We start from the raw sequence: 19986 nt of genomic DNA on the forward strand, positions 1-19986 counted from the left end.
ATAGGAGAACCGATTGAAATTATGGATCGTAAAGCCGAACCTTAAAACAACGTAAAATCCCGACCGCCAAAGTTCGTTGAAATGCCCAAGGAAGTACCTTCACTTATTCGTAGAATTGGCAACGCAAGGTTTCGAAGAAGAAGCAACAAATATTACTTCCAACTAAATTTCGGGACGAAATTTCTTTTAAGGTGTAGGTAATGTAACATCCCGCGTTTTTCCGTTAAATTTATTTTTAACACCGTCTTTTTTTTTTTGATAATACCTTTTGTTATCTAAATTTGCGTCTTTCGTTAACTAACGTTCATAATATTCCCGTTATTTAATTATAACATCACTCGTTTACTCGAACGTTTTTAAAATATTCGTTTGGTTAATTACCGCACCCGCTTTGAAAATCGAGGGACCAAAGTTGCAAAGGGGCCTAACTAGTTGACTAGGTCAACTAGTCAAACCCCACCATCACCACTCATTCACTTCACCTCTCTTCTCCCTTTTTCTCTCTAGCTCAAGAACACTCTTTTTCTCTCAATCCATTCAATCATCATCTAAATCCGATTGGAGAAACAAACATCGAAACAAATTACATATTTGGAATCCTCTCTTCATCCTCTACATTTTGGTACCAATTTCATCACATTTGGGTAACATTTCTAAAACACTAGATTTCTCTAAATTCATTTTATATACTTGAAATGGTGTTAGTTAGTGTCTATGGCTCGTGTCTAGCATGAATATATGATTTACTTGCTCGATTTGTTGTTTTGAGTAACTAGTTTGAACATTTGAAATGGGTTTTCTTAATCTTGAATTTTAGGTGATTAAATGTTGTTTAAATGTTAAAGTTCATGTATTAAATGTGTTACTAGCATCATTAGCTTCATTTTGATGTGTAGGTTGATTTAGAAAAGCTTCATGTACAAAATGGTTGAATTCATGATTTTGATTAGGATTTGATGAACTCTAAAATGAACTTTTGATGCTTTGAATGCCATGAAATGTTATTAGTTAGTAATTAGTTGCAATGTATGTTTCAATACCTTCAAAAAGGCATATCATATGTGTGAATTGGATTCCCGAGTCAAGAAATGCGTTTTATGAACTTGAAACGTTGATTTTGAACGTTTAATGATCATTTATTGAGGTTTCCTTTGTTGTTAATAATGGAATTGATTGATGAAATATGTTTAGTTGTATTCCTCTTTAAATTACCTTTCCAACGATATAAGATACGTGTTTTGAATGTTAACGAGTCAAAAGTTATGATCGTTTGAAGTTGAAATCGTCTAAGTGTTAAACTGCCCAGAACTGGCTGATACAGATGCAGATGCGGCGCATCTGAGGCAGACTGCCCAAAAATGTTAAATTTCGCTTAATTCTAAGTATGCTACGCACCCCCGATCAATATGAAACTTGGCCAACATGCTTATACATGACTTCTAAGCTCAGGAAAATAGTTCGGGACCCGACCCGACCCCGTTGACTTTTTGTTGACTTTGACCAAGTTTGACTTTTAGTCAAACATAACAAAACACTTATGCAATCGTTTTAATCTTATTTTATACTTGATTCTTGCATGAAACTTGACAACGTGATTCACATGCTATATATTCGAGTCGTAACGAGCCATAAGACTAATTGAACACATTTCGCCCGACCTTATGTCGTAACCAGTTAATTTATACAACTTACTTGTTTAGGTCGAGGCTAAACAACTTTCATGCACACGTTTACTTTGTGAAGTACATTTATACTCGTGCACTCGAGGTGAGATCATAGTCCCATCTTTCAACAACTTTTATACTTTTAAATCATGGGATGAGAAACATATACAGTTTTATACTACATACTTTTATGCTTTGAACACAAGTACGAAAACAAACATTCCACGTGCGAGTTAGAACAAAAAGCCTCAATTCGATTATCATTAGTTACACTTGCAGGGTGTAAGCGAGAACTTATATTATGTGATCACATGGGCTTGACGAGCCTCATTCGGACGGTTCGCTACCGTTAGCGGATAAAATATATTTTCGAGAAACGGTGTATGTTCTAACACTATTTGTGATGGGGTAACGTTGGTTAAGCATTGATAATTGGGTGCTCGCGAATAACAACTTTTGGAATGCAAACGATTTGGATAATCAACTAATATTAAATCTTGTGGTTCAAAGGCACGTTTACTAATACACCTATGATTTCATCAACGTTTTTTGTTGAAAGTTTTCTATATGTTTCTCAGGTTCATACATGGCTATTTGATACATACTTCCACGTACACTTTGATTACTTGCTTGGGGTCAAGCATACATGCGCACACTTTGATATACTTGTTTGGGGTCAAGCATACATACATACGCTATTTATAGCAACCGTGATTTTCAACTTATATTATGTCGCAAGTTTATTTCATTTATACTTTATTACTTTTGTAAACTTAAACTTATTTTTGAACCGTTGGTAAACTGAACTTTGCAAGTCATGCACGTTTCAAATGAATGCGACATAATTTTGGTCAAACGTGTCTCATATAGGGACTACGACCACGTAACGGGACCTAAGTTAACGGCGCCGTCAATGGCGATTTTGTCGGGTCGCTACAGAATTAGAATTGGGGGGCTTACTTTATTGTAAAACGAAAACTTCAATATTAAAACAGGACAATACACTCATACATTGATTAACTATCACACTATCTAAAATCTATAATAAATATTATTCATAAGGATACAAGTTAAGAATTAAATAGGATGCAAGTTGATAAAATCTATCATAAATCTTATTCAGCAGGATACAAATTACAAGATAGATAGGATGCAAGTTGAAGAAGTTATAAAAGTATGCATATGATTTTCGATTTTCTATTTAAACGTGAAGGTTTACCTTTAAAATAGAATGACTGAGTGCCTCTTAGACCATCTTTAACGCTTGTGTGTTAGACTCATGTGCTCGCAACACGCCTCTAACGCGGCGTGTTGAAGACCTTTAACTTAGGTGTGCGTGCTTCTAGCACGGAACCAATGTTGGGGTGTGTTGATCATGATTGGTCTAAATTGATTTTTTTTTTAATTTTTATCCACTATTTCACCCAACTTCCAATCAGATTTTAACACATCACCCAACACGCCACTTAACACTTCACCCCATTATTTACCACTTTACTAGCACGCCCATCAAGCACCCCACCGCCACCCAGCAACACGCCAACACGCTCATCAGGGATAAAAATGGTCTTATGGTTAACTAAGTACAAGGATATACGGAGTAGTTTTATTTTTGTACTGAACTTTACATTGGTGAATTTAGAGTTAAAGTTGAGGGGCTAGTATGAAACAATAAACAACTTTAATATACTTGAGTAAAAGGGTTAAATTATTAAAGTAGAAATTCACGTGGACTACTCCCAACCATTCCTTTTTATCACCCCCTTCCCCAATCTCATCTCCTTCCCCTCTTATGAACTCCATTAAAACACACCGCAGCTCTTATCCACTAGTGTCACTAATTGAAACTCTAAATTTTTTCTCGGAACAATGTAAGTCCACCCCTGGTGGCACATTAGGTATAGTAACTCTAAATTTTTTCTCGGAACGATGTAAGTCCACCCCTGGTGGCACATTGGGTATAGTAGACACATGAGGTATTGCATGTGATCCAACATTTATTACGGAGTAATAATAATATACTTGAGTAAAAGGGTTAAATTATTAAAGTAGAAATTCACGTGGACTACTCCCAACCATTCCTTTTTATCACCCCCTTCCCCAATCTCATCTCCTTCCCCTCTTATGAACTCCATTAAAACACACCGCAACTCTTATTCACTGTCACTAATTGAAACTCTAAATTTTTTCTCGGAACAATGTAAGTCCACCCCTGGTGGCACATTGGGTATAGTAACTCTAAATTTTTTCTCGGAACGATGTAAGTCCACCCCTGGTGGCACATTGGGTATAGTAGACACATGAGGTATTGCATGTGATCCAACATTTATTACGGAGTAATAATAATATACTTGAGTAAAAGGGTTAAATTATTAAAGTAGAAATTCACGTGGACTACTCCCAACCATTCCTTTTTATCACCCCCTTCCCCAATCTCATCTCCTTCCCCTCTTATGAACTCCATTAAAACACACCGCAACTCTTATTCACTGTCACTAATTGAAACTCTAAATTTTTTCTCGGAACAATGTAAGTCCACCCCTGGTGGCACATTGGGTATAGTAACTCTAAATTTTTTCTCGGAACGATGTAAGTCCACCCCTGGTGGCACATTGGGTATAGTAGACACATGAGGTATTGCATGTGATCCAACATTTATTACGGAGTAATAATAATAAAAATACAAGGGTTAGATATATTAATAATAAAATTCTAAATTGTCGTGGACGGCAGGATTCGAACCTGCGCGGACATAGCCCACATGATTTCTAGTCATGCCCGATAACCACTCCGGCACGTCCACAATTTGTTATTAATTTTCACGTAATTATATAAGATCGATAAGTTAATTTAATTTATATTAATACGGATAAATATAAATAGATACATTGATATAAGCGAACAATACTTAATGTCATGTTTCAATTACTTACAAAGAAAAATGAAGTACATCCAAAATCTAATTAGTAACAAGTTCAAGTGGTCATCCAAGTCAAGTATTCAATTTTTGATAACAAAGCATGTACTCAAACTCTAATCAAGGTTGAAAATGATAATAAAGTGATAAACAGTAATGAAACAAAAAATGGCTTACAAGATGAGGTGACGTATGAGTATATGACCACTCCCAAACGATGATCGAACAGCTAGACAACAGATTTTCCAGTTTAACGACACGTCTAACACTTCCTTCATATAGACTGAATAAAAACTGAATAAAAACTGAACGTTGCCATCCGATGACTAAAGAACTGAATGTTTCTTAGACCAGCATTAACTGATAATACATTTACATTTACGTACTATTTATTAAACACGTATATCAAAAACATAAACAAAGAAAAGAATTAACTAGCCTCACATATCCTCGTCTTCCATCGTTGCTTGCAAAAATTAAGAGATTAACGGTCTGAAGACACCATTAATGCTATTGGTGTGTTTGCAAAGAAGCTTGAAGACACACTGATTATATAACCGATTGAGTGCTCCTTACTCCTAGGGCGAAAATCAGGGTGAAAATGGATAAACTATCATGCTAGCTCTTTGGTTTTAAAAACTACAGTATAAGACTTTTGTCTAAAATAGCAACAGCCGGTGATTGTAACGTTCAGAACACACTTCCGATTCCATTAATGAATCAACACGATCAAACATTGTCAATAAGGTAAATCATCAAATACCTTGCACTCATTTCCTTACTTTTGCATAGGTTGGAGTAATAATTAGTAAAAAAAATCAGATTCCAACTGTGTATGAGTATATTCATGTATCAGACAATTTTACGTTCAATCAACATCACTTGGAGAATAAATAACTAACATTAGCAAGTATATTAGTCCTAGGAGTTTAGATAGAGTAAACAAATCTATATATCTGAATAACCTATCTCCACATATAGCATCTCTGATACGCTAGTGCTGATGTCCGTGTCCAATTTGTGTGTTTTGCAGTCAGCTTGAGTACCTAGACCGAAATATATATGGCCTGTCAGTCAGTTGAGGGTGGTTGTCTTTTCTGAATGTCGTTTCTCCGATAACTAGTATCATTCGTACTTCAAACCTGAAAATCAATATGGATAGGTATTCTTTTAGGAACCTTCATAACAATATCAGGCCGTACAAGTTATAGGTAAAATTGTAAAAATGTGATATGACAATTATATACCATAAATGTTCCAATACAGGATTAATTTAGGTACAAATGATGTTATTACCTTTATGCAGTCAACAGAAGAAAATAGCAGGTTCCCTGGATGAGGAAGAACACTTGGTGCAACTCAAACAGATATTATTTACCTTTATGCAGTCAACAGAAAAAAATAATGTTTGTAGACAACTGCTATATTATCACAATTATGATCCACTTTGTATTAACAATATGGTTTAAGAATTAAGATGTTTTGGGTTTGTTTCAGACACAGGTGAGAGTTGCGATAGCCGCTACAGATGATGATTCAAATGTAGCTGTTGAAATACTCGTGAGTGATCGTGACCAACAAGTATCTAATAGCTATTTAGGAATACTAGTCCTGGGCTCCGACAGAAAAAGACCGGTGTCTTTAGGGTCAGTTCAAAGCCTGGTTAGGAATACACGACCTGTCTTAAAGGCATGATAGGATGGTCCCTTTAGTTCAGTTCCTAAAGCTGTTTTGCTATGTAATAATAATAATGTATATGTGCAACTTTCTTATTTGTGTATGTTATTTAATCCGCTAGTAGTAAGTAAAGTAATTGCTACATGTAATATTAGTATGCATATGTCTATTCTTATACTTCCTAAACATTAATTTAAATTTTTTATTTTTGTTTTTGTAATATTTCTAAAAGAGAAATATGATTAATAACAAATACTAAATAGCCAAAGTTTGAAAGATTTGGTCTTTATAAACTTGCACTGAGCTGTAGCCCGCTGGATCAGAACTAGCTTAGTTAAGAACAGGTCTTGTGCACTTGAGGCTATCATGGTGTCAGTGTGGGAAATAGGAAAACCTTGTGGACACATTTTGTTGGCCATGTACATGGATGACTGGTACGGGCTGGTTGTTGATGAGTAGATGGTAGTATGACAATCATATGCAGCTCAAGAAGGGCCCGCTAACGTGTGGGTATCTGCCTCTATGTCCAATGAATCTTCTAATTGTATCTTCTTCAAGTGCGTGCCAACAAAAACATAAATTCCAACCGTGGCATACTTGTCGTCAAGAAGAAAGCAGGAAGACGTTGTGTACGATACGTGTCATCGATCAGTAGCATATTATTACCATCGTACTATAATGCAGTTGTTGATCTTATTAAGAGTCTCATCACAGTTGTTGATCTCATTAAGAAGAATGTCTGATGACATCACTCTCTTCCAAATCATTCTCCTACTCATCACAATAAACTACAAATCTTTACAGGCCAAACCGACACCCACCACATTTTCCCATAAAATATTCTGACTTGAGTACAAATCAACAATTGTAAGCGATGGATGTTGAGCAAAAACACATACAATTGTACCAATTATAGCCTCACAACCATTCAAATGGATCGTTTTTAAGTTTCAAACATTTGGTAGCAATAATAATCAGTGAGATATATATATATATATATATATATATATATATATATATATATATATATATGTTACGTTGACCAACAACCAAGACAAATCCAAGGTCCTAATATTCAAGAGCACGTACAATAATTCCACAATCCCAATGTTAGTGACATTAACCCCACCTTTTGACAAATTTAGTTCTAATTGAAACATAGAAAGAACCACACATATACTCACACCATATATATGAGTGTGTTCTTGTAAGTATAACAATTAGACCGTCTACTACCATATCAACAAGATTTGTATCAATTTTCTCCACGAATTTGATAAGATTCATAGTGTTATGGAAAATTGCATAAAAATGCACAAATAAAAAGAGACTACAAATTCTATGGACACATCAAAAGAAGCGGTTGCAATAAAAAACGTGAATTATTAACTCCGTTTTAGGTGAACTGCCGCGTCGACAACGAATTTCCTGATCCATATTCTCCTCTTTAGGTGTAATCCTACTATAATCAAACACAACCAGTTAATAAATCATTTGTTCTTACATGTTGTAATTTTCTTTCTCAAACAAAAATGAATATAAATTGTCGTAATAAACGTTAATTTATTGCTATGAAAATCAAGTGACGGGAGAAGAAATTGAAGATTAGAGCATAATTATACACATGATAGTTTATCATGTAAATTTTAACTCAATGATTACTTTTAAAAGGAAAAAATAGAAACAACAATTCCTCGTTATAGGGTTTATAAATGTTAGCAAAACAAGATAAACGAACCGAAGAGAAGATTACGATTTCTAGTTTTCTATCTTGCAAATAATCATGGAGATTGAGTTCACATAACAAATTATTATGTGTATAACTATGCTTTACTCCTCATCTTCTCGTATCACTTGTTTGTAAATAACAATAATTTTACGTTTATTATTACGACAATTCATGCTCATTTTTGTTTAAGAAATAATATTACGATCTCTAAAGGCAACTGATTCACTAGCTAGTTGTGTCTGACTGTAGCAGAATCACACTTAAAGAGGAAGAGTGTGGATCTGAAGATTCGTTGCCCATGCAACAATCTACACAAGACGGAGTTAAAGATTTAGATTTTTTATTGCATCTGTTCTGATTTGTTCATAGAGTTTGTAGTATTTGTTTATTTATGCAAGTTTCTTAACACCTTAAGTCTTACAAACATTGCATATTGCTTTTCAAAATTAAGGACAAAATTATTACAAATCTTGTTAATGTGGTAGTAGACTTTCCAATAGCTATACCTAAATGAGCACTCTCATATGTTTAGTGTGAGTACTTGGAATGTTCTTTTTATGCTTCATTAAGAGGAAAATGAATCTTCGCTGTGATTATATCATGTTGCAAGGAATCTCTTTGATGGTTCAAAGATTCGTCACACAGATCAATTTGAATAACTTTTTCAAGAAACTTATCATTGACCATGATTGTGGAAAGATGGATCAAACGGGTTAGTTAACGGGTCTAGATTTAAACACACTTTTTACTACGCGTCGACATGGGCAGGTGAATTTAGGTTGATACACATAGTCAACGTTTACTTTTATGTGTTACTTTAGTAAAAATAAAGTAAACTCTGTTATAAAATATCTAGATTGGATGTTAATTTTATTATTATTATATTTCTTGCATAGTAATATTTTATACTATAAATAGACATGTATGGTAACCATTTAAGGTGCACCATTTCTCTTGAAATATCAATATCAATATTTCTTCTCTCCTTCTTCTCTCTTTTTCTCTCTTTGTTCTTATAATCATTAAAGGTAGTTATAAGCCTACTGAATTATAACACGTTATCAGCACGAAAAGCTTAGTGTAATTAAAAGATATCTAAAAAGATCACGAATCACTAATCAAGGTATGAAATTATTAATAATTTTCAGACTCGAATATATCAAATTTTGGACTACTAACATTTATATTTATGTTATTTAAGTTATATATGGTCGGTTATACCACCTGAATTATATTTCTGTAATCTAACTTTTACTAACTTCACTAACATTTATATTTATGTTATTTAAGTTATATATGGTCGGTTATACCACCTGAATTATATTTTCTGTAATCTAACTCTTATTAACTTCACTAACATTTATATTTATGTTAATAAGACCTCATGATTGTACGCAACACGTCATTTGACAACACGGTACTTTATGTACGCAACACGTCATTTGACAACACGGTACCATGGGTCGAGATTAATTCTGATCAATACGAATACGACGGGGTCTTTATATGTTATCTAACATTTATGATTACTTATGCAATTAATCATTATTTATTTCATGCATACTAATGTTTATTCTTAAATTTATAATTTTAAAAGTTAAAATAAAAAAATAGTTTGTATTTTTATTAAAAGTAAATCTTAAAAGTTAAAATAAGAAAAAGTAGTTTGTACTTTTATTAAAAGTAAATCTTAAAAGTTAAAATACAAAAAGTAGTTTGTATTTTTATTAAAAGTAAATCTTAAAAGTTAAAATAAGAAAAAGTAGTTTGTATTTTTATTAAAAGTATATCTTAAAAGTTAAAGTAAGAAAAAAAAAGGGATGGTAAAATGGAATAGTTTTTTTTTGTTAAAAATGAAGTATTGAAAATGAAGTGGTCTCCTTCTATAACTAAAAAAGAAATATATACTTTTATCAAATGAATTTTTTTTTGTGGCCGACAATTTCAAACACGAGTCCGTGTTTAGTTTATCAAGAATATCTCTTGCTTTGGTGAAAGGTCACGATCACGATATCAGGTGTTGTGAAAGAATTAAAAAATTGGTCAAGTGGCCTTTTAAAAACTAGAAAAAAAATTTAAACAAAAAGTTTTTTTTATATATTTATAATTTACGGGTAACGTAAAAAAAAGGAAGTTTTAAAAAAAAAAAAAAACAAAGAAAGTGTTTAAATGAGTTTTACAGAAAGGGGGAAAGCAAAGTGAAAAAAAAAACTTTTTTCCAAACAAAGGTAAATGAAAGTAGGACTTAATACAAGAAAAAAGTAAACATCTCCTAGACGTGATAAAATCTATCAATGATAAGTATTAGACTTGATGAGCTAAATGTGACAAAAATGTTTCAACATGTCTTATGTTAATTTTCTAAAATAAGTTATTATTATTCCGAGTTTAACACATATACATATGTTAATTAAAAACAACCTTTTTGTTCTTATGTAGTGTTGGGTTGCAATTTTGGTTGTATGCCATAATTCCATCCAGTAGAGTGACAATAGAAAACTTTTGATGATAATCAATAAAAAACTTTTTTCCAAACTTGTCAAATGTTTTGTTAAAAACGTGACCGTTGAAAAAAGGAGGTTGAATAATAAAACTTAAAAAACAAATTATTTTTTTAAGAGTGTGCATCAAAATGGCCCGTTTAATAATGAGGAGTAAAAATATAGTCAAATTGTTTCAACGAACAAGGGTTCAATTGGATGTCTCTTAAAAAAAATCCGCGGGTACGGGTGATGGATCCAATGGATCCGCATCCACGACCCGCGGGTGCTATCCCTAATTGTAACAAGTACAAATCAACTAAAAGTCTAAAAAATAAATGCTCTTATAGGGACCAAATGTTCACAATAATTGCCTAAGCTAGATATGAAACAAATAGTTCATAAAAAAAAAAAAAAGGTCGTTGTGCGTTTTCGGGATGATAGCCGAAATACACTTACAAAAGTAGGTCAGCCGTCAATTCTTTATGGCCATATCAACGTAGATCAATAAAATCATTTATGGTTTTGATAAAAGATTAATTAAAAATTAATTGTTTTTTGGTCTTGGATTCTCGGTAACAAAAGCAAAGGTTGTTTTTGATTGCCACAACAAACAAGACAGAGGTTGTTGACTTTTGTTGTTAAACATGGCACAAGTGAACAATAACAATAGATTATTGTTTTTGAAAAGAATAATGATGCGTTAATTTTATTGTATAAAATAAAATTAAAGAAAATGGTTTTCATTGATGACTATGAACAAACGCAAACAAAGTGTTTGTGGTATTTGGTGATTAAAAAAAAAAGTGCATCTAAAGCTTCTACTGAAAATAATATGCATCTAAAGCTTCTACTGAAAATAATATGCATCTAAAGCTTCTACTGAAAATTAATGTGCAAGGTACAACGTATAACTATATGGTCAAATTCATTTGAGCCTTCGGAGTCACAAGTATATGATGTATATATATATTACTCAATTAACAAAAATAGTAAATCTAAATTAATTCATATGAATAGTAAAACGAAATTAATTAATTTACTATTCACATAAAAAAGCGCATATGATAAAAAGCGAATATGATGAAAAGCACAACGCATATGATGAAAATCGCATATGATTAAAAGCGCATATGGTGAAAAACACAGCGCATATGATTAAAAGCGTATATGGTGAAAAGGATATATGATAAAAAAAAAAAAACACATATGGTGATTAATGGAAAGCACATATGGTGATTAATGAAAAGTATATTGTGAAAAAGAATCACAAATGTTTCTTGAAAGAATTCAAGGTAAGATATATGAACCAATTCATCCATCATGTGAACCATTTTGATATTTCATGGTTCTAATAGACGCATCTAGCGGATGGTCTCATATTTGTATGTTATCAAGCCGTAATATGGCATTTGCAAAGTTTCTTGCACAAATTATTAAATTGAGAACACATTATTCTGATTACACCATTAAAAGGATGAGACTTGATAATGCTGGTGAGTTAACATCTCAAGCATTTAATGATCATTATATATCTACAGGGATTGTTGTTGAACATCCAGTTGCTCATGTGCATACACAAAATTGGTTTAGCTGAATCAATAGATAAACGCTTACAGCTAATAACTAGACAATTGATAATGAGTACAAATCTCTCAATATTTATATGTGGACATGTAAATTTACATGCTGCGACATTAATTCGCATTATACCATGTGGAAGTCGTAAATATTTTCACTTAATACTTGATTTTGGCCAAGAGCCAAATATTTTCTACCTTAAAACATTGGTTGTGCAGTGTATGTTCCAATTGTATCACCACAACACAATAAAATGGTTCTTCAAAGAAAGATGATAATATATTTTGGATATAAAACATCTTCAATCATAAGATATATTGAACCCATGATGGGTGATGTTTTTACAGCACGTTTTGCTGATTGTCATTTTAATAAAACATTGTTCCCTAGATTAGGGGGAGAAATAAAAATAAAAAATAAAATGATGCTTCATGATGTGAACATCAATTAAGGTATATTGAACTCGCACAAAAGAATGTGAAACGAAAGTTCAAAAATAATGCATATGCAAGAACTTGCAAATTAATTACTTTATGCATTTACAGATATAAAAAAGTGACTAAATCATATATACCAGCGATAAATGCTCCAGCTCGAACTGAAATTCCAAAAGCTGGCAATAATGTCACTGTTGAGTCTTTGCCACGCATCAAACGTGGAAGATCAATTGGTTCCGAAGATAAAAATCCTCGAAAAAGAAAATCAGCTGATAATGAGGTAAGAGAAAGTGTTCAAGAAGAACCACAAATCAATATTCCTTCTGCAGAGGATATTGATAAATGTAAATACTAAAATTGCGATAAATTATGCAATATTATGGAACCGAAATGAAACTAAAATCTCTATGAGATATTTTCATATAATGTTACAATGACATCATGAATAAAGATGATGATCTGGAACTAAAATCTGTCATTGAATATACAAAATGGACATGATTGAGCTCAATGGAAAGGAGCAATAAGAGCTGAATTAGAATCGCTCGATAAAAGAAAAGTTTTCGGATCAATCGTTATCACTTTTAAAGATGTGAAACGTATGGGATACAAATGAATTTTTATCCGAAAAGAAATGTGCAAATGAAGTTACAAGGCAAAACTAGACTTGTAACTCAATATTTCCCACAAAGACCAGAAATGAATTAGGAGGAAAAATTATCCTCCTGTAATGGATACAATTACTTATTAGATACTTAATCAACCTGGTAGTTATTTAAATGCATCTCATGAATGTTGTTACTACTTATCTGTATGGATCACTTAATAGTGATATATATGAATATACCTAAAGGGTTGAGGTATCATAAGCATCTAATGTAAAACCCAAGGGAATATATTCCATTAAATCACAAAGATTTCTAAGTGGGTTTATACAAACGGGACGTATGTGGTATAACCGATTAAATGACTACTTGATAAAAAAAAAGGGTATAAATATAAACTTATTTTGCACGTATGTTTTATAAAAACAATGTTCGGATATGAGATCGTAGTTGTTTATGTCAATGTTCTTAACATCATATGAACAAATAAAGAGATCTATGAAATCATTCAACTTCTAAAGAATTATTTTGAAATGAAAGATCTTGAAAAAACCAAGTATTACCTTGGATTGCAAATTGAGCATATGCCTAATGGTTTACTTGTACATCAAACAACTTATACCGAAAAGATTTTAAAACATTTTTTTTAAAGACAAACTCATTGTTGTTAGATCACTCAATATTGACACTGATCTATTTCATCTCTGCGAAGATCATGAAAATTTTAACAGATCGGAAGTTCTATATTTTAGTGCAATTGGGACTGTTATGTATCTTACAAATTGTACAAGACCTGACATTTCTTTTGCAGTTAATTTGTTGACAAGGTTCAACTCAGCCCTTACAAAAAGACATTGGAATGGGACAAACACATATTTTGATACCCTTGAGAAACTGCTAATTTAAAATTATTTTATTCTAACGTTTCAAAACAAGATTTGGTTGATTATGTATATGCAGGTCATTCATTAAATCCTCATAAAGATAAATCTCAAACTCAGTATGTATTCCTAAATGGAGGTACCACAAAATCATGGCGTTCTTAAAACAAACACTTGTTGCAACATCATCAAATCATGACGAAGTGATTGCATTATATGAAACTACTCGAAAATGTGTTTGGCTGAGATCAATGACACAAATCATTATTGATTATTGTGGAGTAGAACGTTATAAAAGACTAACAATTATCTTCACCAACAACTATATATGAAGAAAATGCAGCTTACATAATACAAATGAAAGAAGAGTATCAAAAATGACAGAACAAAACATAAATGCTGACGAGGCGCTAAAGCTATAAACGGTCTTAACGGTCATAAGTTTGATGGAAAAGAATGGTATGTTGGTAAGGCTCAGAAAAGACTGAAAGGGAATAGGAACTGAAACAACGGTTTGAGCAAACCATGAAGGAGACTGTAGACAAATCACAGGAGCTAAACTTGTACATAAAAGATTTAGATGATACAGTTTCAGATGAAAACCTCAGATTCTTCTCATATACTCAAGATCTCGTAAAAGACAACCAGATTAAAATGAGATACGTTCAATCAACAACTCTGCTGATCTTTATACCAAAGCACTGTCAATTGCTGTTTTCAAAACATACGTTCACAATATTGGCATGAGGCAAGTTCAAAAGATGTGTCGACTCAGCGTTGTCTACTTGAGGGGGAGTCAACTCTATGCTGCACTCTTTTTCCCTTAGCTAAATTTTTATCCCACTGGATTTTCTTTAGCAAGGTTTTTAACGAGGCAGTACTAGTTATTCTCTAATAAAATTGTCATCCAAGGGGGAGTGTTATAAAATATCTAGATTGGATGTTAATTTTATTATTATTATATTTCTTGCATAGTAATATTTTATACTATAAATAGACATGTATGGTAACCATTTAAGGTGCACCATTTCTCTTGAAATATCAATATCAATATTTCTTCTCTCCTTCTTCTCTCTTTTTCTCTCTTTGTTCTTATAATCATTAAAGGTAGTTATAAGCCTACTGAATTATAACAAACTCCACAATTATATTAAAGAAAAAAAAATATAGATTAAGAGGTTGAAAATAACTAAATAGACTATGACAAACATACAACCCATATTCCTTTTATTTTGTATGAAATTTATGGTTTCTATTGATGTGTTTGAACCTTTCACCTTTTAGCCAATTTATTTGTCAAAATGTGGGGGTTATTGTCACCGACTTTGGAACTGTGGAATAATGTTTTTGCTCTCGAATATTAGGAATTTAGATTTGTCATGCGAGTCAATGTAACATATAATTGTTATTGCAACCAAGTGTTTGAAACTGAAAACGATTAATTTGAATGGTTCTGAGGTTATAAGTGAGGTTATAACTGATGCAGGTTTATGTGTTTTTGCTCATCATTCATCACTAACAGTTCTTGACTTGTACTCGAGTCACAATTTTTCATTGGAAGATATAGTGAGTGTAAGTTTGACATGTAAAGATATGATGTTTATTGTGCTAAGTTGGAGAATGCATTGGGAGAGGCCGACTTAATCATACACCCTTCTGAATAAGATCAACAAGTGCGATGAAATTCGTCTACCCTTCTAAATAAGATCAACAAGTCTAATGAAATTCTTGTTAATAAAAGCAACAGCTGCACTATACTATGATAGTAATAATATGTTATTGATGGATAACACGGAGAGTTTGTCGAATATTTTTCGTAATTGGTCAGGTTTCTTGTTGCTAAAACAGATAATCCACCTAGATGATTGGCCCAAAATGCCCAAGTCAAACTGACCCATCTTATACATGAATATGAATCAAGTATTAGGCATTCACGGAGGGATAGAGTAATAGACTAATAGGTATATGAAAATGAACCACTAAGGACACATTATTTGGCAATTTATTTTTAAATGGTTGATGTGGGTCAAATGGAAAAAAAATAACAGTAAATATTAGCTGATAAAGTAAGCATGTTGAACATGTTGAATGTCTCCTAAACTGTATTAATCACATTATTCAGAAACCTATATTATCAGTGTAACAAATAGTTAAAGATCATTTAGCTCTTTAATCATATAGTAAAACATATACAGGAAGTGAAGGCAACGATGCTTGAAGGTATTTTGAACTGTATAAAGCATTTCTCATTTTAACCCATAGTGCCACGTCTACGAGACACAGTATAGTATATTTGTTTCGCACAAGGCAGTAAAAAAAAAGCATGGATGAGAGAAGTTGAGAAAGAAAAAGGTCTGACCTCTGAGTAAAAGAAAATATGATTTTCCAGGCTGCTTAAGTGAACCAACAGTTTCAGATACTTATTCCAAGCACTCCTGGTTCTTGCCATCATAAGTAGAACAGAAAACTCAATTGAATGCAAAAATGGAAAACATGAAGCAAAATAAATATGCTTAAAAAAAAGTTTGAATACATCTGATTTAAGATCAATTTGTAACTATTCCATTTATTAAAGCAAGATGCTCAAATGCCACATGAAATTAAAACATGTCACATAACTAAATTTTATACTGATACGATATCATCATCAACATGGAGTGATCCTTAAATTCACAAACTAACAGATGCATGGTGTACAACACACTATTGGACTATTACTCGGTGAAGATCTACCAAATTTAGCAAGCATATAGACATATGGTAGTAATTTACATTTAAACAGTCTAAAACGCTGTTAAGTTTGACTATTAGAAGTTTGGTACACCTTAAAAATGTAACATAAGAAATCATCGGACAGAATCATGACCATGTATCATCCTTTTTGAAATGAAGATGCCACATATAGATATAGTATACTTGGCTTTCTTACATGTACCATTAAATTAAATTATAGGTTTTTCCAAAATTCTACATCATTCTTTCCAGTTTACTAACTTCGAGCTTCAAGTAAGTAGAAGAAGTAGTATGAGCAACAAAGCTCTTTATATAGATTACAACAATTAGTCACCAAAGTTATGTCTTGGTTGAGCATATCGACGTAATGTGTGGTACTTATGTACACAAACTACACATGTTCACTAACCTGGTTGTTTAGTTCAACCCACAGAAGAACTGAAATAAGATGGACATCTAAGGGATTACCACACAGCTCATACAAGTAAAAAAAATCATTTGAAGCCTTTTATGGGTCTCATAAAATAGAATTTTAATATCTGGACCACTGCTATAAATTGATGTACAAGTAAAGTATTGTAACAATTAGCATTTGCATACTGTGAATATACTTCAGTACTGCTGGAATCACTTATCAAGTTATCATACTCCAAAATTTGCACAGGCAAATCATGATCCATACATTTTTTTTGAATTGAAAGCAAATTAAACATAAATATACAAGTTATTAATTCAAAATTAACCTTTACATTTTCTCTAATATCATAACTTAAGTAGCACAGGCATATCATCATACACTTAAACAATACATATAAGCATTTGTGTATACCTTGAGATAAGCCTAGAGGGCAGGGTACGCAATGCAAGCAATAGAAGGTGTTGAATCCATGGACGTAAATATGGCGTGAACTTCACGCGCCACCCTTACAATAACTGGCTTAGATTCCAGTTTTCCGTCACTAACTTCACCTCTTTTTCATCCTCTGGTGCCGTTTGTCCGTCATTGCTTGCTGTTTTGCTCCGATAGAAACCATTTGAAAGCTTCTAACGCATAAGCACTTAGGTCTGGAGTTTCGTCGGCGGCGGTGTCATCGCCAGTATTTGGTCTATCATTTCCTCCATTACCATTTCTAGGGTTCGCTGAATTCGAGTTGTTTCTATGCTTGAAGCTTAAATTAACCATGGTTGAGGTCGTTTAAAATATTTTCAAAAGCAACTACCAAGTTTAGACGAAATAACATTTTATACCCTTTTCATTACTAGCTTTTTACAGTTATGACGTTTCAAAATTTCACTTATAAGTAGGGTGTGCATTAAACGGTTTCGCTCACGAAATCGACCGAACCAAATTGATTTGGTTAAAGCGGGTTGCCTTATTTAGTTTTGGTTTGGTTTTTTGGTTTTACCCAAAAATATTAATAGTTTTCGGTTTGGATTTTGTTTGTAAAATGATCATTTGGTTTCAAACCGAAAATCGAAATATACTACTACTACTACTACTATTTATGGTATATATATATATATATATATATATATATATATATATATATATATATATATATATTGAATATTAAATATATTAAGTATTTAATTTATTTTAGCTATATTGATATGGTGTAAAATTGAAACCATGTACCTAATGTTATCCATTATTTCATACTGTGAATTTTTTGTACTTGGAAACTTAGTTGCTACTGTTTCGTTTTTTATTTCTATTGTATATATAGGTTATAGTGCATGCTTGACATTAAATATTGTATAAATTGTACACTTATAGTTTAATCAATAAAATAAGTTTTCTTTTCTTAAAAAAAAAAAAACTACACACCTTTTTATTAGAGAGTTTTAATTTGGTTTAACCGAAACGAAACCATGTAAACCGATTTCTTATTTGGTTGGATTGGTTTGATTTTGTCAAATTTGGTTCGGTTATTGGTTCTCAAAAATATTCTTGAAAACCGAATAAACCACATAAACCACAAACCAACCGAATGAACACCCCTAAGCAAGGTTGGAGAACTCGAATTTTGGAAAGATCTCGTTTGGATATTTTTGGAGAGATCTCGGCATCTCGAAAAAATCCTGGGGAGATCTCGGACGTTGACTTTTTATTTTTCTAGTATAAATTTATATATAAAAATAAATATATGTATATTTATATACATTTTTACGAGATTTTACAAAAAATTTCGAGAAATGAGCGAGAAATTCCGGGAAATGAGCAAGAAAATACGAGAAATCGTGGTTTTGACTAAGTTTGACTCTGTTGACCGGGAAATCTCGGGAGATTGACATCTCGTATCAGTTGTTTTCTGAAAACGAGATCCGGAGAGATCTCGGGGAGAAATAAGGAGATTTACAACATTGCTTATAAGTAACTACCAAGTTTAAACGAAATAACGTTTTAATAGTAACCTACTAAGCTTTGTTGAAACTTAACCGATGGACGATGATGCGGTAATTAGAGTGATGCACAGCTTATATTTACGTGTTACAATTGTGGGTAGGGTAAAGTTAAGAAAACGAGATGAGAAGTGAAAGTTAACGACCATGAACGCGAGAGAAGGAAAAATCATAATTTTGTTTATGTTCATTCGTGAAAAAAAATGAATTTGCTTAAGTTCATTAAATAAGACACCAAAGAAAAATGAACATATGTGAACAAACCTAAGGAAGTTTGTTTACAAATTACAAATTGTTATAATAATAATAATAATATAGATATGGATAGTCAATTTTGGTGTATACATATAGTCAATTTTGGTACACAAAGTATGTATTTTTATATTGAGATTTTAGGCTATAAATACTCATGAATGCAAGCATTAAACTTGCACCATTTCTCACACTTACAAAGTGTTTCTTTCTTTCTCTCCATTATCATCTTTGTTCTTACACTTCATTATTAGTATTCTAAATCAAGAATCAAATCACTAAAGGTAGTTATAAGCCTACTGAATTATAACATCAAGAATCAAACCACTAAAGGTAGTTATAAGCCTACTGAATTATAACATCAAGAATCAAACCACTAAAGGTAGTTATAAGCCTACTGAATTATAACACGTTATCAGCACGATAATCTTAATACTAAATATGGTTGGCTCTGCCACCAAAATGATATATGGTCGGTTATACCACCAAAATGATATATGGTCGGTTATACCACCAAAATGATATATGGTCGGTTATACCACCAGAATGATATAGGTCGGTTATACCACCTGAAAAAATATATGGTCGACACTGTCGCCAAATTTTCATTTATGTTTACTAATATTT

General features: G+C 32.3%; 1 long non-coding RNA gene and 1 other non-coding gene across 2 annotated transcripts; both read right to left on the reverse strand.

Moving 5' to 3' along the window:
- Positions 1-4385: 4385 nt before the first annotated feature.
- Positions 4386-4467, reverse strand: TRNAS-AGA (transfer RNA serine (anticodon AGA)). The gene has a single exon. It is a non-coding gene; the product is annotated as a tRNA-Ser (tRNA).
- A 988-nt stretch (positions 4468-5455) lies between these two features.
- On the reverse strand, positions 5456-17684 carry LOC139898396 (uncharacterized). Its single transcript, XR_011777004.1, has 3 exons — positions 17534-17684; positions 16331-16406; positions 5456-5723 (listed from the first exon to the last, which is right to left on the reverse strand). It is a non-coding gene; the product is annotated as an uncharacterized lncRNA (long non-coding RNA).
- Between the last annotated feature and the right edge of the window lie 2302 nt (positions 17685-19986).

This window comes from Rutidosis leptorrhynchoides, chromosome 3 (assembly GCF_046630445.1).
Source record: "Rutidosis leptorrhynchoides isolate AG116_Rl617_1_P2 chromosome 3, CSIRO_AGI_Rlap_v1, whole genome shotgun sequence".
NCBI classification, from domain to species: Eukaryota; Viridiplantae; Streptophyta; class Magnoliopsida; order Asterales; family Asteraceae; genus Rutidosis; species Rutidosis leptorrhynchoides.